This window comes from Panthera pardus, unplaced genomic scaffold, assembly GCF_024362965.1.
Source record: "Panthera pardus isolate Hobbes unplaced genomic scaffold, ASM2436296v1 HiC_scaffold_13, whole genome shotgun sequence".
Classification (NCBI taxonomy): domain Eukaryota; kingdom Metazoa; phylum Chordata; class Mammalia; order Carnivora; family Felidae; genus Panthera; species Panthera pardus.
In genome coordinates, this window is record NW_026526688.1 from 108,241,714 (window position 1) to 108,262,871 (window position 21,158).

At 35.6% G+C, this 21,158-nt stretch overlaps 1 protein-coding gene across 2 annotated transcripts in view; it reads left to right on the top strand.

Moving 5' to 3' along the window:
- LOC109248522 (bifunctional heparan sulfate N-deacetylase/N-sulfotransferase 4) overlaps positions 1 to 21,158 on the top strand; it is a 417,596-nt gene that overhangs the window by 42,705 nt on the left and 353,733 nt on the right. For both annotated transcript variants that reach the window (XM_019418297.2, XM_019418308.2), the window contains exon 2: positions 80 to 207. The gene's annotated coding sequence lies outside the window, so the exon portion shown is untranslated. The remainder of the gene's footprint in view (positions 1 to 79; positions 208 to 21,158) is intronic.

Sequence of the window (21,158 nt, forward strand, 5' to 3'; positions counted from 1 at the left end):
AAGAGAGACTGTCTACTTCATAAAGTGTTAAAGTTTGTTTGTATCACCTAAATTGTTTTCTTTAATATTTTTTTAACAGTTTTTGGTGACAAGAAATGGGATCCAAAGCTGACTGCAAACACCCTTGGACCAAGGACATGCACAGGCTAGATGCCCAATGATCCCTTTGAATTTACTGTTCCTCCTCTTCTTATCTAAGAGCCTTGGGTAAGTCATCCGTGGATTTGAGCTATCTATAACTGGAATCATATAATATATTCCATTTTATGTCTGGTTCTTTCATTAGATATTAAAAATTTCATATTCAGCCTTGGTGTTCTGTATGGCAACAATTTGTATATTCTCATTACTAAGATATATTTGCTTTTACAGATAGGACAAAATATGTTTATTCATTCTTCTATCAATAGTCTTTGGGCTGTTTCTAGTTACTAGCTTTTATGCATAATGCTTTTATGAAAACTCATATACGTGTTCTGTTGAATACAGTAAAACCTTGGATTGCGAGTAACTTGTTCTGCGAGTGTTCCACAAGACAAGCCAACATTTCTAATAAATTTTAACTTGATAAATGAGTGATGTATTTCAATATGAGTAGTACATGATGCCAAATGTTTCATGATCACAACTGAGCCAATGGCTCTTCTTTCCCTCTCTCACTGTTGGATTGTGGGTGATTGTCTCCCATGCTCAGATGCTTGGTCTCAGGCTGCAGTGTTTGGCAGAAATCAGTGATTTTTCAGAACTTTGGAAGGTGTTCACACCTGGCACCAGTGTATCTTTTGTCACTTCAAGGCACCTATGGACGGTCCTTTGCTTTTCCATATAAGAATAAGTTTAGGAATGCTTTGCTTCATTCTGGGTCAGGTTGCCTGCAGATATAGACCCTTTCCTCTGCTGTCTTATTGCAAGTTACATTAAATACAGTATATGACAAGAGTTTATTAATACTGTACTATACTCAACATCCGTACAAGCATATACAATGGCTCCCATGCAGAAAAAGGTTGAAAAGAAAGGCTGTAAGAAGGAGATGATTATGGTGGAAGTTAAGAAGGAAATACATCAAAAAGTACAAACATGGTATGGGAATGGCTGAAATTGCAAGATTTTATAAGACATCTACATCTGCATCTTGTCTGCAGAGGAGGAGGGGAAAAAGGCAGGAGAATCCCTCACTTCAAATGAGATTATGGAGATGTGTAAAATGTGGGAAACTGCAAAATTTTGTAGAAAAGCACCACACGAATAAGGTTTGTATCAGTGCAAGCGATGAATCTGTTGAAAAACAATGCAATGTCATATTTCTGCAAAATCCTCAAAAGGAGGAAAAAACAAGTGTCATTGGATAGGTTCCTTGTTAAAGCTGCAAGAAAAGGATTCCATTGAGCCAGTAGACACCAGTGATTCCATTAGTGATAGTGAAATTCATCCTACACAATAACCCTCCCTCACACCAGCCATGAAGGTTTTCAAAGGTAAATGCAGGTTGATTTATTTATTTTTCTTTGTATTTTGTATTTTTTTTATTATTTTGTATTATATCACAGCATTGTAATCATTTTTATATACATATTTTGGGTTGTAGAATTAATCATCTGAGTTTCCATTATTTCTTATGGGGAAATTCACTTTGATATACAAGTGCTTTGGATTACAAGTACGTTTCCAGAATGAATTATGGTGACAGACCAAGGTTTTACTGTATGTGTATACTTATCTGCTAGATACACATCAAGGAAAGATATTGCCGTGTCACAAAATAGGCATATATTCTGCATCAGTAGACATCACCAAACAACCTTCCTAGTTGGTTTTACTATTTATACCCCCACCAGCAAGCAGTATATGCAAAGTCCAATAACTTCAAGTTGTCACTGAAGCTGGGTATTATCTCTTTTGGATTTAATATTTAGAGGCTGGGTAATGATTGCAGTAGATTTTAATTTGCATTTCTCTATGACTAATGAGGTAGAGAACCTTTCATACATTGTTTGGCCATTTGGATATCCTCTTTTGTAATGTTCATTCAAATTATTTTCTAAGTATTCTATACAGTTTTCTATTTTGTCCATTTATATGATTTCTTATATATAGTCTATGTAAGCCTCTAACAAATGTGCACATTGCAAATATATTCTCCTACTCTGTGTGCTATCTATTCATTTTCTTGATGATAAACAGAAGATCTTAATGTAGCTCTGTTTATCATTTTTTTTCTCTACAGTAGAGTTTGTTACCAAGTTAAAATGTCTGCCTACTCCAAGATCATAAAGATACTCTCCTATGATTTCTTCTGGAAAATTTCTTTTTTTTTTCCTTTGACATTTACATTTATTTTCCATCTGGAATTGTTTAATATAATGTAAAGTATAGAAGGTAAGACTGATTTTTTTTTTCTTAGATGTGTATCCAGTTGACCCATGGCCATTACTGAAAAAATCATTCTTTCCTAATTTTACTACAGGATGAACATTGTATCAGGTCACTATATATTTTTGAGTTTGTTTCTATTTGTTCTATTCTTTTCCATTGGTCCATTTTTCTATACCTATACCAAAAACACACTGTTTTCATTACTGTAGGTATGCATGTCTTGATTTTGATAGCGTAAGTCCACAAGCTTTGTTATCGTCTTCTAGATTGTCTTTTCTAGTTACTTTTTGATGTTTTTTTTTTAATTTAGATACAATTTGCATGTGCTTAAATGTTAAAATCTTATTTTCAGTTTGATGAGTTTTAACAATTGTACATATCCATTTCAGAATCACCCAAAACAAGATATAGAACATTGCAGTTATGCTCCTTGCATTATTTTGATGCAGATTCCAGGTTTCATTGTCAAAAGTATTTTACTATATATCTATAAAAGAAAAGCGTTCTTAAAAACTAAACCATAATACCATTTTCAATCCTAAATGTGGTAACTATGATTCCTTAATAATATCTAATTGCAAAAACTTGATTTTGAATTAAAAACATACTTTCTTCCCTTAGAGGTCATGTTCTAGAGAGTTACAGCAAATACATGCAACTTTTCTCAAGATCGGTTCCACTGTGGTTGCAATGAAGATTTTTAAAATGTCTGTCCTGCCTTAATCACAGATAGGAGAGACAAAATATATAAAAACATTGACAACCATAAATTGCTACACATATACATATATATATATATATATGTATATATACACGTATATTATATATGTATATATATGTATATGTATATATATATATATAAAATTGTCTCCACTAACCTTTTCATTTTATATAAGCCAAACAAAAATTAAGGAGGTTAAATCTGCAACTTTTGAGTTCCTCCTCCCCTTCTTTCTTGATGAAGCCACGTCTCTCTCCTTGGGCAGAGGCATCTTTTTTGGTGATGGAGGACTCCTCTTCCATCTTCTGGCAGACCTCTCATGAGAATATCTATCTCTCCTCTTTCTTTGACTGCTGTCTGATCATTGCTACAATCAAGCTCACCTTATTTACCACACATCATTTTCCTATTCTGGCATCTCTATATATTTTTTGTGATATCAACATTTGCTTCTTTTACCCAGATACAAAACCCTGACGGTATGAGTGAGGGACAAGGCCATTGGGCTCTTTTCTCTATAATTTATGATGTTCGGGTTTTGCAGCATTTCTTAAGTCTGTAGGTTGATGTCTTTTGTCAATCTTGGAGTTTTCTTGGCCATCATTAAATATTGTTCTGCTTTGTTCTCTTCCTCCTGTTCTACTGGTACTCAAATTAGAAGTATATTAGGTCTTTTTTTTCTTTCTTCTCATATGTCTCCCATCTCTTTTTCCTATTTTCTATCCTTTCACTATTCACACAGTTTAATTGGGATATTTCCTATTGGCCTTCACTTAAAGTCACTATACCTTTCTTTTGCTGCATCCAATTTGTTATTAGACTCATCTATTTATTTCTTAAATTGTAGTTGAATTTGTAATTAGTAAAAATTATGTTGATTCTTTTATGTTTAGAGATTCCACTTCTCTAATGAAATTCTTCCTTATATTATTTATTTTCTTAAACTTAAATCATAGTTACTTTATTTTTTTTTTTTAATTTTTTTTTTTTCAACGTTTTTTATTTATTTTTTGGGACAGAGAGAGACAGAGCATGAACGGGGGAGGGTCAGAGAGAGAGGGAGACACAGAATCAGAAACAGGCTCCAGGCTCCGAGCCATCAGCCCAGAGCCTGACGCGGGGCTCAAACTCACGGACCGCGAGATCGTGACCTGGCTGAAGTCGGACGCTTAACCGACTGCGCCAACCAGGCGCCCCTTTTTTTTTTTTTTTTTTTTAATTTTTTTTTTCAACGTTTTTTATTTATTTTTTGGGACAGAGAGAGACAGAGCATGAACGGGGGAGGGTCAGAGAGAGAGGGAGACACAGAATCAGAAACAGGCTCCAAATCATAGTTACTTTAAAGTACATCCTTAGTAAATAAAATGTCTAAGTCTTCCTGGGTCACATTTTCTTGTCATTTATTTTTCTTGGTATGCTGAGTATTTTTTTTAATGATTGTGGGACATTTTGCATTAATAATTCTAAAGACTGAGTAATTTGTATTTTACTCTGAAGAGGATTCATCTTCCTTCTATTGAATAGCTTGCATGGGGATGAATACCTTAACCCAATCAAGAACTGATATACTCATGGTGTGTTTTTACTAAAGCCCCTTTCCTTGCTATGTCCTCCCATTTTATTTTTAATCTCTTCAACATTTTAAGGGTGTCAACAATTATTCCCTTTAGCTTCTTTGCTTCTTTCTCTCTGTAGTTTAAGAATTCAATAAATTCCCTAAAGAAAAATCACTGGATTTTTCCTCATTTCCCTATGCCTCAATTTTTCTGAGATCTTGGGCTCTCAAGTTTTGGCTGCCATTGTATTTCTAACCTCTACTTTTTATCCCCAGACTTAATAAAATTGCTGAAAACTCTGCTAGTTTCCATTTTCCTAGTAACAGCTCTGTCTCTCACTTCATAGCCTTTTTGTCTTCTCCAAGAATTGGCAAAAGCACTGTGCTTACAGCAGCTTATAGAATATCAGTCTGTCTTTCCTTGCTTCCCTCAAATCGTTGCTAGCAATTCTAGAAACAGATTTTTCTTTTGCATTTTAGCTGGACTTATTTTGTTGCAAGCTGCTCCCTCATATCCAGAAGGAAAAATTTCATTTAAGCCCTTCTAAGATTGTTTCTTTTGATTTTTTGTGGACTAATCAGTGGCATGGAGGTAGAAAATTTAAATTTTTAAATGGAAGTGAGGATGTTAGCTACTCTGTTGTCAATAAAATGAATTGAATTCCAGGGGAAAAAAAAATATGACTACTTATAGTTATTTTTACCCTACTTATTTCTTGGCCATGTTCTAGATAATTGCGATTGATATATAAATAAGACACACACTGGGGTGCCTAGGTAGTTCAGTCAGTTGAGTATCCCATTCTTGATTTGGGCTCAGATTAGGATCGCAGGGTCATGGGACTGAGACTCTTGTTGAGCTCCATGCTAAGTGTGGAGCCTGCTTAAGATTCTCTTTCACTTGCCCTCTGCCCCTCTTCCCTGCTTGCATGCTCTCTCCCTCTAAAATAAAATGAAATAAAAACTTTTTTAAAAAGACCCATATTAAGTCAACTTGTAAAATTAGTGAATAGGGATAATATAATAATATAATAATACATATATAATATATAATAATATATATACAATAATCTAATTCTACATAAATACTTTATAATTCTCTTTTTTGTTTTCATTTGACTATATTAATATATTTTCAACTTCATGTCAAAACTATTTAAAATAACTACATATATTTTGATAACATCAAAATTCAATACTACTTCTTATACTTGTTTTTCTTTAAATTTCTAAATATTTTCTGCCTTCTCTAAGTCCTGTCTTGATCATAGCCTCACTTTGTAACATTCTCAATGTCCCAGGATATGGCATAGATATGTAGGTAATTTATTCTAATTTTCTCTTCTTTTCATTGACCAACTGTTGAAACACAGTGTCCTGTTCTTGGTCAAGCTCAAATTTTACTTCTTTTTAGGACCTTTACTGTCCTTATATAAGCAATATAAAAGGCATCAGGCTCATATACACTCATTGAATTTGGGAGGGGTTGCATTTTTGGACATGATCTTTTTAACTAGATCAGTTCTTTAAGGGGCCCTCATAGCATGATCCTCAGAGGAAAAAGTTTACAGCATAGTACGGGTATTTGGGGAACAACAAACTTACAACTGCTTTCATCATATTTTCTTTCAACTACCTTTTATTCAGTTCTTTGGCCATAGTGCCAAGTTGATCTAAATTTCCTGATATCTTTCATATTATGAAAGTCCATCTACTAACCCTAATTTGTATGATAATCTGTGCTATTTATTTTCTCAATCACTTTCTGATAGGTCTTTCAACATCTGTATGACTTCCACTTTAATATCCTGTGTGATACACCTTTTATTTCTTTTCAACAGGTTAAATGCATCACTCACTTTCCTCTTGTCAGGCATATGAGTCAAAACTTAATCAAAACAAAAAAGAAATGGCAGGGGTACCTGGGTGACTCAGTTGGTTAAGCATCCGACTCTTGATCTCAGCTGGGGTCACGATCTCACGGTTCTGACTTTGAGCCCCACTTTGGGCTCTGCACTGACTGTGGAGCCTGCTTGGGATTCTGTCTCTCCCTCTCTCTCTGCCCCTCCCCTGCTCACTCTCACTCGTGCTCTCTCAAAAAATAAACTAAAAAAACAAAAGCAAACAAACAGGCAAAAAAATAAATGGCAGATAAATAGATTATAGTGGTGTAAACCATATTTTATAATAATCATAATTAAGGATAGCAACTGAGAACAAATATTGACTGAGAGATAAAAACAGAATAACAGTCAAATAAAATCACATATTGTACTATAATAAATTGTTCTATTTTAGTATATGTGAAATTATCATAAGCATTTCAGAAACAAGTAGCACTATAATAAACCAGCAGAGTGACATAAATGACACATCTATGAACCATCAATAGATGCTCAACAAACTTCAGGATGTTATTTCATTCTCCCTTAGGTAGAATTAAATGCTTTCTCAATTTATGTTCATAGCATTTAAATATATTCTATTATGACACTAGCCTGGAAGATCTATGAATTCAGGAGTCACAACTAACTTGTTCTCCCCTGCATCCAAAGTGCTATTTAGTATCTGTCATGGCATATTTTTTAAAAACAGTTATTTAGTTTTGAGAGAGAGAAAGACAGAGAAACAGAGTGTAAGCAGGGGAGGGGCAGAGAGAGAGGGAGACATAGAATCTGAAGCAGGTTTCAGGCTCTGAGCTGTCAGGACAGAGCCTAATGTGGGGCTTGAACTCAAGGACTGCAAGATAATGACCTGAATAGAAGTCAGATGCTCAACCAGCTGAGCCACCCAGACACCCCAGCATATGTGTTAAGTATTTTTCCAAATAAATGAATCAACATTCAGCATTTCTTCACTTAATTAGGAATTCCTCAAGCCTAGAAAGGGCTTGATAACAATGAATATCCAACAAATATTTATTAAATTCATTATTTCAGATAACAAACATTTATTTAGTCTTTATTGTCTGCCATGAACTGTACTAAACAAAATGAGAATTACTGAGCAAATTGAAAATATATTCACTACCCTCATGTCTGCCTATTCTCTTCCTTCCTAATTCCATCATCTAATATTTTTCTATGTCAAGAAAAATAATTATTGAGAAGAGTAGTTTAAGAAGACTATGAGATAATATTAATGCTCCTTGAAAATAATTTATGTTTAAAACTTTTATTCATCTCTAATGCTAGACGTAATCCTCTTTTTTTTTTTTTTTTTTTCAGATTACTCTTCCATTAACAAAACACAAGTTCAGAGGATATAAGTATTTAGAGAGTGCTTGAGAAGATTGAGTAGGCAAGGTCCCAATTTGCATTATATAGTTTTTTTACTCCTAGGGTATTCCCTTTGTATACAAATAGTTACAGACTCTGCTTGAAAGAAGACATTTTCAGTAATTCAGGGATGTGTGTTTTTCACTCATCTTGGGTGGGGATGTCTGGAAGAAGTAAGAAATGAAGGAAGAATCATAGTAAAAATGACAAGAAAAATATGTTGAAAATTCAGTTAGGATTTTAGGAGATATGAAATTTAAATGCAATAATTTCCTGATTATTTTAAGTTAAACCTCTCATCTCTCACTCAAATTCTTTCTTTCTCTTGTCTAAAATATTTTTATTTGAGTACAGTTGACACACAGTGTTACATTTTAGATGTATAACAGTGATTCCACAAGTCTGTATGTTATTATGCTACACTCACCACAAGTGTAACTACTATCTGTAACCATACAATGCTATTACAATACCATTGACTATATCCCCTATATTGTACCTTCTTTCCCTGTGACTAATTCCACAACTGGAAACCTGTATCTCCCACTCCCCTCTACCCATTTTGCCCATCAACCCACTCTCCTCTCTGGCGACCTTCAGTTCTCTGTATTTATGAGTCTGTTTCTGCTTTTTGTTTGTTTATTTACTTGTTTGTTTGGTAGATTCCGCATATGAAAGAAATCATATTGTATTGGTCTTTCTCTGTCTGACTTATTTCACGAAGCATAAATACCCTCTAGATCGATCCATGTTTTTTCAAGTGGCAAGATCTAACCTTTTTTTATATCTGACTCATATTCATTCCAGTGCATGTGTGTGCGTGTGTGTGTGTGTGTGTGTGTGTGTGTGTGCGCTCGCATGTGTGTGCGCGTGCATGCTATCTTCTTTATCCTTTCACCTTTTGGTGGGCACTTAGGTTGTTTCTATATCTTGACTATTCTAAATAATGCTATAATAAACATTGTGGTGTGTATATCTTTTTGAATTAGTGTTTTAGTTTTTTGTTTTGTTTTGTTTTGTTTTGTTTTGTTTTGTTTTTTTTTAGGGTAAGTGCCTAATAGTGGAATTACTGGATCATATGCTATTTCTATTAATTTTTTGAGGAACCCCTATACTATTTTCTATAGTGGCTGCACCAACTTATATTCTCACCAACAATGCATGAGGGTTCCTTTTCCTTCCCATCTTCTCCAACATTTGTGCTTTCTTGTCTTTTTAATTCTAGCCATTCTGATAAGTATAAGACATATCATTGATTTGGTATAGGTTTTGATTTGCATTTCTTTGATGAGTAGTGATGTTGAGTATCTTTTCATATGTCTGATTACCATCTGTATGTTTTCTCCATCAAAATACTTTTATGTCTTTAACTAAGCATAAGATCTGTGTCTCCGTATTAAAAACATGAATGTATGGTTGTTACCTAGAGATAAACAGTAACTATGCTGAAGAACATCTTTTAAGCTTACATATACAAAATATGTAATATGTATTGTTTTTATTTAAAATAAAATATCGACAATGTAGATTCTTTTGAATTACATTTATATAATATGTTCACGTCAACACATAAACTTTTACCACATTTTTAATTAACAATATATGATTCTCATATATTTGTTCATATTCAAGACTTTCCCTTTAACTAGAGGAGTATTATAAACAGGTCTACATTAGAAAATAATTTGCAGTTTTGTGAAGGAGGTATTACATAAGTAGAAACTGAGAAACTGGAAATGAAGTAAGATTAGAAAGGTATTTCACAGGCAAATCTGATAAAGTTAGTGACAGACTAGATGCTAGGGATGGGGGAGACTGAGGAGGAAACAATGGGGTTTTTAACAATGTGGGAGCCAAGTAGAGCATAGCAATGAGTTTAACCAGAATAGGAGCCACAGATATGGACAGATCAGAAGGCATGACATGCCTCCAACCATCACAGAGTTGAAAGAACCTGAACAAAGTAATCCAAAACACCAAAGGGAATGAAAGTATGTTTTTCACAATCATATATAAAACTCAAGACTGTCTACTTTTTATATTGTTCTTTGAAAACACATAGGAAAATCTGTAATATCGTAGAATGCTATTAATTTATATTTATTGAATTTCTATTTTCCCATTTAGTATCCCTTCCCAGTGCCACTCTGATTAGAACAAACATAGTCAACAGTACCAGAGGAATTAGAAGCCCTGTTCTTCAGGGGCATGTGGAGTCCCTTATTTTGTCAAATTCAACAGATCCTCTTGACTGTTCCTTGACATGTGTGATTAATTGCCAGGAGTCACTTTATTCTCAGCATCTCCCTCACCCGTGTTGCTCAGGCTCTGCTCTCCAGCTGCCACATCGCATCTCTGAGAAGAATTGAAATACGCCTTTATATTTAAATTTAGTCCTTGTGATCAGGCAGAACTTGTCACATACCTGCCATCCTCACCTAATAATAGGCAAGCATGAGTGAGTACTAGGACTCCTAGTGTATATTTAATACACTATCCATTGCGTGAAAATACTGATGTGTCTCCTGGAGCCTGCATTGATGCATACATTTGTTTTCTGTTATGCCCACTCTCTGCCATCTGACAGTTCATTAAACCCAGTATTTGGTTAGGTAATGTTTGCTATTCTTTCTTGTATATTTACTTCAAATTGGAAAAATCAAATTTAAAAACACGATCCAACTTTCAAGATTCTTATACATAAAACTTACATAAAACAAAGAATAGTCAGATAATAGAAAGGCAGTTAGGGTAAAATCAATAGTTAACTAATTTTAAATGGTACTTCAGAGCATCTTATTTTTTGAATTTTGGAAAAAAAAAACGTATATTTTAAATTAGCCACCCTGTCTTGGGACAATTTCAAGAAGCATGAAAAATGAAGTGTTACTAAGATTCAGTCAATGCTTTAAAATTTTCTATTAATGATAGATAATGGACATAATAATACAGATAATAATACAGGATGCTATCAATACTTTGTATTTGGCACAGATACCTTTATTTAATTCCAAATTAGAAACAATATTTCTAATTTTCAAGATGCTCATTAGGTTTCCAAATTAGAAAATGGTATTTCTCCATTTTTTAAGTTTGTATGTACATGTGTACGGTTGTATGTATGTATGTATTTACCCTGAGAGAGAGAGAGCATGCAAGCATGTGTAGGGGTGGGGTTGTAGTGGGAAGGGGAAAAGAGAAGAGGAGAGAATCCCAAGCAGGCTGTATGCTAACATCACAGAACAGGGCTTAATACCAAAAACTGTGAGATCATTAGCTAAGCTGAAATCATGAGTCGAATGCTCAACTGACTGAGCCACCCCAGTGCCTTGGTATTCTTCATTTTTAAACATGGAAATGGCACTTGATATCAAGCCTAATCATTTCACTTTTTTTTTTTTAATATTGAGTTCAAGAAAAGGCTAAATATAGAAGAGGCATCTTAGCCTCCATGTTGTACATAACTATTTCCTTTTAGTAACCTTTTGAAATTAAATTTTATATATTCATTCCCTTGTGTACATTTCCTGCTATATATCTAGAAGAAAGCCATGGTGTCAGTGATGAATAGAACCAGTGACCTATCCTTCTCTACAAGAACAAGATATTCTCTCTTGAGAGAACCTACTCTGAATTCTGTGTTTCAGTTCCCTCTCGTAGCTCCTATTTCTCTGCTCAGCCAGCATGTTTTCATAGTAGCAGATTCAGATTCTTCTCAGGAAAGAAGACCAAAAGATCAGTGTCGAATTAGCCACATTAAATGCTCTGATCAGACTCAAATATAATGTTCAAGAGTATATTTGAATTTATCAAATATTTTTTTAATCCATAGTGCTTCTTTTAGTTCAGATAGAAAGCTCAGATCACTTCTTTTTTTACATTAATGAGAATAAAGTACCCTCTGCCATGCAAGGTTATTCAGGTGCCTTTTCCAAATTTCAGGTATATTTTCTCTCATGTATTCATTCATTTATTCACTCATTTCTTAGTTAATTCAATCATTAGTGATTTTTCCACAAGCATTGATCCTTAAGTGTGAATACAAAAATAGTCGATAGAAATGATATACATTGACATAAAAACCAGTTATTGATAATTCAATGTATATTTTAATAGTCTCATCTTAAAAGCTAGTTGAAATTTAAACAAATTATGAATATTTCTAAAATCCTTCCTTGAAAGAAACTTGATTCTTTGGCTCAACATTTTTTTCCAGTAAAACAGTTAGAAATTTCGTGTTAGATGTTTGATCTTTTAGATCTTCCATTCGTAGCAACTGAAAGATAACACTTTGTAATTCAAAGTTATTTATGGAAATATTTCACTGACCTAGTGAGGCTCTTATGGTATAGTCACAAAATAAAGTTATTTTCTTCTCTTCCTATTCATTTAAACCTATTCTGTGCGAATAGAACTTTCCTGCCTTAGATGAAATATTTGACAGCTTCTTTAACTCTTTGGTTGTACTGTTTTCATTCAAATGAGAAGGATCTCACCTGAATAATTAAGAAGGCCAGTTCAGCATAATAATTAAAAACTTAGTGTTGAATTCAGTTCTTAATCTTATTCCTTTCAACAGAGGGAGACTTCCAGTAGGGAAACTTGCAGACGGAAAGGGCTGAATGCATGGCTTCCTTTCTATTTCCTGCATAGGTTACTGCTCTGCTCCCATCCTCACTAGGCTGTAGTAGACTACTCTACAATTAAAGGGAGTGGGAGATTAGTGAGAAAAGAGGTAAAAGGCAGGAATTTTGCTACTTGACAGATACTAATGTTATTAGGCATTGAATTTCTCTGTTATTTTAAGGTCTTTAAAGCTAACTCTTTCTTGAAGCACATTCACAATGCATTTTCATCTGTCTAGTCATTTGTAATATCCTCAAAAGTTCTTGATTTTGTGATGTTTGGTTCACTCAGTCTTTCTCCGTTGGAATCCCCTTCTTAACCTTCCTCCTTTCACTTTTGGGCAAAATTTCTTTAAGTTAGGTTTAGTGACTCACCTACTGTAAGCTAAATGCTTGTGAATCCTTTGTTCTGGTAAATTCTGGAATTCAGTTTATTCCTTTTAATTTTGTAATTAGAACAACTAACAAGCTATACTCTTTCTGGGTGTGGATCTGACACCAATTTCTATGCCTCATCCCTCTAGGGGGTTGTAACAAGTCAATGCTTTTTTTTTTTTTTTTTTAATCTTAGTGCAGTCTGAAGTTCTACCATTAACAGAGACATTGTTTTCACATATCATGTTTCATCAAATTTAAGACTGCACTGATTTAAGATGTGCAGTTAATTTATATTCTGCCATTAAGAGACAACATCAGTTGAAATACATGCCCTGATTCTAAAGATGTTAGAATGTGAACAGTGGCACATGTTAGAATTGCTGAAAAATGGTCTTGGCTTTCAGAAGTGGGGGAAATCACTGCTGACAATAGATTAAACTGCCCTCATCGCTGTTGTGGGAAAGCTGTTTTGCAATTGCTACAGTGGTCTGTGGGTGGAATCCTACAGACTTTGACAAGTTTGACATAGGGATGCTAAGAGCAGTAGCAAACAGTGGAAAAGGGTTAGAATCAGGAACAGCTGTGTCCCCTAGACTGAGAAATAAAAGGTCTCTAGACAGGTGCTAATAGCTCACAGTTCTCAAGTCAGCCGTAAAGTTATTGAACCTATTCTCCTTTCCCCTCAAATCTAATGGCTTGGCTCATTCCCTAGCTTCCTCCTTGTCTTCTCTGCAACTTTTAAAAGTCACTGTTCTTCAGAAGCCAGGCAGAAGTTATGGGAACACCAGAAAACTTCCTCTGCCTGCCTTGGTAAGAAACCTGGTTCCCCATCCTGAAAAGGGATAGTTAACAGGACTTCTTAGGGCAATGCATCTGGTACTTGTCTACCAAAGTACTCATATTTGGAGGGTAAATGAGGCCTGTGGCTCAATTTCTTTTTTTTTTTTAATTTTTTTAATGTTTATTTAATTTTGAGAGAGAAAGAGAGAGCATGAGCAGGGGAGGTGCAAAGAGAGGGAGATACAGAATCCGAAGCATGCTCCAGACTCTGAGCTGTCTGCACAGAGCCCATCGCGGGGCTCAGGCCCACGAACTATGAGATCATGACCCGAGCCAGAGTCCTACCCAGATGCTCCCGTGGCTCAATTTCTAAATTTTGAAGTATATTTATGGAAATTTTGAATCTATATGCTTGTTTTGAAATTTACTAAATTTTTGGAAGTTGATAATTCTGGAAGAAGTGCCACGTTATTCTGGGTCGATGTCTTCTTTTTAATTTTTTTTTAATGTTTATTTTTGAGAGAGAGACAGAATGTGAATGGGGGAGGAGCAGAGAGAGAGGGAGACAGATCTGAAGTAGGCTCCAGACTCTGAGCTGTCAGCATAGAGCCTGACACAGGGCTCAAACTCACAAACCTCGAGATCATGACCTGAGCTGAAGCCAGAAGAGCCAACCAGGCACCCCAGGTTGATGTCTTCTTAAAGCTCCTCTGTTTTGCATTAGAAGAAATTATGTCAATCTCAAACATGTTTCACTTGCTCCAATTTTTTTTTTGAACCTAGAGGATGTATCACCTCTTTCATAAGTCCTTCTTGGATATTCCACCACCTAATTTTGGGATATAGTAGCAGTGGGCACTTACTAGGGAGAAAGAGGGAAAGATTCTCGTCTGAATATGAAATAGCTATGTAATTTCAATAGCTTTGTTACCTTTCTAACTAACATTCCTTGTGTAGTGGTGCATATGGAGGCATTCATATTTTTTTACATGTTAAAAATACTAGTATGCTTATTAAAAAGTAACATTTTATTTATTTTTATTCAAGCTTGATTTCTGAAAACAGGAGTTCTTACAAATAGTATCTCCATCTTGATTGGCCTTTGAGTTCTACCTTACCATTTCCATATTTTCATGCTGACAATTACAAAATCCTAAAACCTAGAAACACCTTCACAAATAACTATTCATAGGGTATTAATAGATTTGCATTACATAAATGGAACCTAAATTAGTTAATAAAGCTAAACTGAAAAAAAAATGTTTTTTAAATTGTTCAGATTTTGGCTCAACAGGACCCTATAGGAATTGGCTGCCCAGTGTTGAACTAATTGAAAATAAGAACATGTAACAAATGTAAATAATAAAAGCTATCCAGAAATCCTATAGATTATGATAATTTATGTACAAACTAAAATATAGAAAGTACAAATGTGTTCCAGGAGCATATTAGAAGGAATTTGCAAGGTTTTTAAAGAAAATGTTTCATTTACCTTATTTCTTTCTTGATTCCTCTATCTGGGACAGCTCTCCCATCTCCAAGACACATAGGTCTACACTTTGACATCCCCTCGTATCTGAATGGAATCTTTCTTTTTATTTCTTTAATTTTTTTAACGTTTATTTATTTTTGAGACAGAGAGAGAGCATGAATGGGGGAGGGTCAGAGAGAGGGAGACACAGAATCTGAATCAGGCTCCAGGCTCTGAGCTGTCAGCAAAGAGCCCGATGCGGGGCTCAAACTCACGGACCGCGAGATCATGATGTGAGCCGAAGTTGGCCACTTAACCGACTGAGCCACCCAAGCGCATTCCCTAAATGGAATCTTAACAATGAAATGAAACAATGTGATTGAGATTTTGTTGCAAGCATCTTCCATAATCCATATACTTGTAGTAATCTCTCTGACCACCTTCACTCACTGCCTCATTGTATTTGATACTTTATTCAAAGGTGGTCCCAGTGACCGACCTTATCCACTTTCATTTCTCCCCACTTTAGTATCTAACTCCAGACTCTTTCATAGATATTCAATAAATGCTTGTTTGTTGTTGTTGTTGTTGTTGTTGTCTTTAATCAAAATGAGGAAGAAGCCTCAACAAACCTTGGTGATTCTGAGATTAAAGGTGAGATTGAGGAGGAAATGGCTAAAATGAGAACAGAATGTTTTAGTCCTTTGCAAGCAATGTGTTAGGGGGATTTTTCCTCCCTCAAGCTCAAGACCCTTTATCAAATTATTCTCAATATTGTATGTACTCATTCACTAAGTAATTACCAACTCTTTAATATGTTCTAGACTTGATGTGTGTGTATATGCATGTGCTTTGAGGGATGAAAGTTAGAGAGGAATGATGAAAGGATAAGGGGATGGAAATAAAATCTTCAAGTTGAGGAGTAATCAGCCACATAAATAATTAAAATATATATGAAAACAATGAAACAGAAGTAAGTAACATGTGCTTTGGGAGCATAATAGAGGGTCAAATTAATGAAATCATCATGACCCCACTGGAATGTGTTAGCATCCATGAAATATTTTGTAGGAATTTGAGAATGACATTGTGTAACTGTTGCCAAAACTGTTTTTCTTTTTTTTAATGAATAGCTAATATGGCAGAAGTCTTCAAGATTAGAACTGTGATCCCTATACAGAAGAAGGGATCTACATGAAATCAAGAAAATTATTAGAACATGGAGCCTTAATGAAATAGGGCACAAAACCTATTATCAAGAATTGCTGAGTGAATCAACCCTATAGAAAAATAGCATTTTTTAATATCAAAAATTTGAGTTATTTCAGGAGGAAATAAAGAGGAAATATTTAATACTATCTACTCATCCTTTCAAAAACATTGCCATGGATATTCATAAGATAGCTGAGTAATCATTCAGTGGGGTGTTGACTTCAGATAAGAAAGACGAAAAACTAGTACTATTGTTTAACATGTGTCATGTATTACACCATTTTCTTCTGACAGTTCTGTGAGATACACAAATGAATATCATCCTCATGTTACAGATAAGGCAGTTGAAGTGTTTGAGTAACATTTCTGTGTTCCTAAAGTCTGGCTCCAGCGTCTTAACTATTTTATATTTTATTTTAATTTTTTTTATTAAAAAAAATTTTAATGTTTATTTGTTTTTGAGACAGAGAAAGACAGAGTGTGAATGGGGGAGGGTCAGAGAGAGGGAGACACAGAATCTGAAGCAGGCTCCAGGCTCCGAGCTGTCAGCACAGAGCCGGACATGGGGCTCGAACTTGCGGAGTGTAAGATCATGACCTGAGCCGATGTCGGATGCTTAACTGACTGAGCCACCCAGGCGCCCCTTATTTTATATTTTATACTGTCTGTTTGGAAATAGGAAACACCTCATAAAGATAAGCTGGAAATTTTGTTAAAGAGATCCCTTAGTGTTCAGTAAGTTCAGCAACTAATCATCTCCCTTGACATCTTCCTACACAGTTTCTAAAGTAGGACATAACTATGAAATCCTCAAGTTTTGAAAGTAACCTAAAGTCTTCTGAAATCTAGTGATAAAATGAGAACAAGGCAAATATTTTTTTTAATCATTATAACCAAGGAGCTGATTCTCAACAAGTATCCGATAGAAGCACAGACTAGATTCTACTAGGTTATGACAGGTGCATGAAGATGCAGGACAAAGGATGGGCAAATAGGAAAGCAAGCTGTGTAGCAAAAAAACTGGAATAGAAAGGGACTAAGAGAGAATTTCTGTGTGTGTGTGTGTGTGTGTGTGTGTGTGTGTGTGTGTGGTGTTTTTGTTGTTGTTTATTGGTCTCTGCTCCTAAGTTTTGCTGGAAAACTTTGGTGAGAGAAAGTGATGCTTAAGGATAAATTTTCTGTGGAATATGTTGTATACTACTTTAAAGAAAGTTACAATAAAGATCGACTGAATTCCTCAAGTCTTTAAGAGTTGTCCTTGTAACTCAATAATTTTTTAATATGACATCTCAGAGATTAGCCATTATGGTAACCAGTTATATCTACATTAAATCTAGATATCTATCTACCTATTTATCTATCTATCCATTTATCTACCTACCTATCTCTCTCTTTAGAGAGAGAGAGAGAGATTGTTTAGGGCATATACCAAAATATTTTATGTGAGAGTGACTCTAATATAAAGTATTTATAAAATGAATGAACATACTTATAAAATAAATTGAATACTGAGCTCTAGATAACAATATAAGAAAATATCTGAAAAGCATTTTAAATTGTATTATAAGAAAATGGGCCTAAAACTCAGCATCAATCTTAAAGTCCAATGAAATGGTTTCTCAGAAAGGCATTAGAAACTCAACAGAAAATTATCCTTTAGTTTTATATAAAAAGCTATGTGGTTATGATCACTATGCATCAAGAAGGATATGATGGAACCACAAATGGCAATGAAAATGAACCAATATATAAGGGAAGGAAGATTACATCAGGAAATAGTAAAATGAAGAACTAATTTAAAATGAAGAATTAAAATGAGAGAGAAGGAGAACAGAATTTGAAAATTATGGTTGTGAAACCATGAGTAAGTTAACCTCAATTATTCACCAATTTCCCAAATGCAGTAAGAGGTCCTGTAGTGAATGACTATTGTTTTACTGTCCAGCCAACCATGTCGCTTTCTGGTAACAGAGCAAGCACCTTTTCTTTTTTTCTTTTGAGAGAAATGTCCCTACCACTCACTTATCAGTTCATGCTATTAGTTTGGGAAAGATGAGGGATTGGCTCAGGCTCGAGTCTTCCCAGAAAAACTCATCCAACTCAATCTGGACCAATGAAAGTCAATGATGAGAAATTGCTAGGACCATTGTGAAAAGTAAATTCACTTTCACTGAAATGTTTAAATTAATAGAATATATTTTAGTAATTTTTGGGAAGATAGCCTACATAAGATTGAAGCCATCAAACAAGAATATCAAATTGGGATGGGGAGAGAAGGAGTGTACTAGTGAATTCAGCTGATAAGAGCCAGGTCTATCTCAGGGATTTTTAGGTATATGGGCCAATAAATTATTTTTCTATGTAAAATAGTTATAGGTAATTTTCTGTTACTTTGAACAAAAAGAATAAATGCACACTTTGAAGTCCAAGTGAGAATATTTGAAAATAGTGTTGGTTCGAAACTTCCCTGAGTGCAATCTGAAACCAACTTCTATATGTGAGGGCAAAGGCAGATCAATGAAAGAAGCAGACCACCCAGACTGAAAGGTGGCAGTTTTAATAAACAAAGGTACTTACTGATGACACTTGTCTTGAGCACAAGATGAATAAATCTCTGTTACCTACCCACCAAAATCTTACCAGTTTAAATAGAAGTCTTAAATGAGTTAAGTCACATACCCAAGTCCAGATGGCCTCAACACCACATTTATATCTCAAGACTGCATCCTTTGAGCAGCTTCTGGTAGCAGAGAAGGCAAGCAGAGTATGCATTCCAAGAACACGGGTGGGGGTGAAGAGCCTCCAATTGCCTGGGTCCAGTTTATCGGTTAGCTAGCAATCACATCTTCAAGACCTCCTCCACCACTCTAGCCCTTGTGACTGTCTCTTGCAATCTCACATGCACCTCCCTCCTGCCTCTTCTGCAATGTATCCCTGAGCAGTCATCAGAGGGTTTCACTAGCGTGGAGGTGGCTCATTGGCGTCTATCTGGCTGTATTGGAGGCAGACTCCACAGCAATAATACAGGAAACTCAAACTAAGACAATAATTCCCCAAATCAGTGACAACTTTTTCCACCAAATGCTTCATGATTTAAACCATTGATTTATTAAGTCTCTTAGGCTGGGGGTTAGATCATTCAGGGCATTTACTATGCCCTCATGATTTTATAAAGATGACAACTTAGGAGACTGATCAAGTATGAACACAGAACATTCTGTTTGGTTAATGGCACAGGTGCCTCCTTGTAAGGCAGTAATAATGTCCAAGGCTATCCTATTCTGGAGGACTGCTTTTCTCATTAGAGACTTTATAGTGTTTATCAAGGACAGGCTTCGTTGTCTATCATTTAAGGTTTGCTGCATGAACTCACTAAGGGCTTCTATGTGTGGTATAATGTCCTCTAGGCCAATGGAGGAGATAAAGACAGAGGCCAAATGATTGTATCAGTGGAAAACAGAATGGGCCCACCTAGTGTGGAGAAGAGAGGGGTTGGCAGTTGTTACTGTGTGTAACCCAGGGTACCGTGGTCCAGCCATACAGGTCAAAGCCATGGCCAAAGACCATTTGTGCCACATAACCATAGGGTACCATTTGGGGCCAACCAATAAATACCTGGGCAGGGAGACCAGTCAGTGTCAAACCAGTCACTATCTTTAGTACGATAGAATGACTACACAGATCCAGTGAAATCCATTCCATACTTCTGGCATTCCATACTTCTGGCATTTGGGGTGGTTCTGTTTAGAGTGAATTTTCTGTTCTCAACAGAAAAGATAAAACACAGGTTGTCCATAACCCAAGGTAAACCACATAAACCTATCCCAAATCTGAACATAGCCAACCATGGCTCTATAGCGGTTATTTTTAGGACCCTTCCAGTCAGCAGTTTGATGTGCTGCCTTGCAGCATTTTTGGCAGATAAAGAATACCCATGCCCACTGTAACAGAGAGTGTGTGCCACAGGCCAGGTCTCTGGAACTATACTAGTAATATCAAACGAATTAAGAATACTAGTCCTAACTTGTTCTTTAATGTATTGCTTTAGGACCTTCCAGTCCCCTCCCTGGAGTAGTGATACCCACCATGGCAATCCTGACAAGCTAGAGAGGAGCAGCTGCCCACATACCTAACAGTTGGATTGATTCCTTTGTTGGGCAAACAAATGGGCCCACTCTAGAAGGGCATTTCCATCAGATGCCCATACTATGCCTAGACACCATAGGAGCAGTAGAAGTCTAAGGTCAAAAATATGGATATTTTGTAGGAAATTATATGAGGAAGTCATTCTCTAAGAATTACACTTGTGGCTTGATCCTTAAATGTTAACGTGGCTGCAGCTTTAGGAATTTGACCAGGTTGTGTGTACCATACATGTTGGCCAAGGAAGGCAGCACTGTTGAGGATAAGGAGGGGGCTAGTAGTGAGATATCCCAGACCAGGACTCCCACTTTTCTCCCCTTTCAATGGTGTATATTCCATTGCAGGTATCATGTGCTTCAACAGGTCCAGTTTGCAGCAGAACAAAGGAATCCCAGTGGAGATTGAATAGTTTCCCCTTACCCAGGGGTGTGAAGAAACTCACCTATCTTGGTGGGACATCTCATTGTACCTGCTTTTTCACAAGTGTCTGGATCTTTAAAAAAAAAATGTTTACTTTTGAGACAAAGAGCGGGAGCAGGGAGGGGGCAGAGAGAGAGGGAGACAGAGAATCCAAGCAGTCTCTACAGTGACAGCAACGAGCTGATGCAGAGCTTAAATT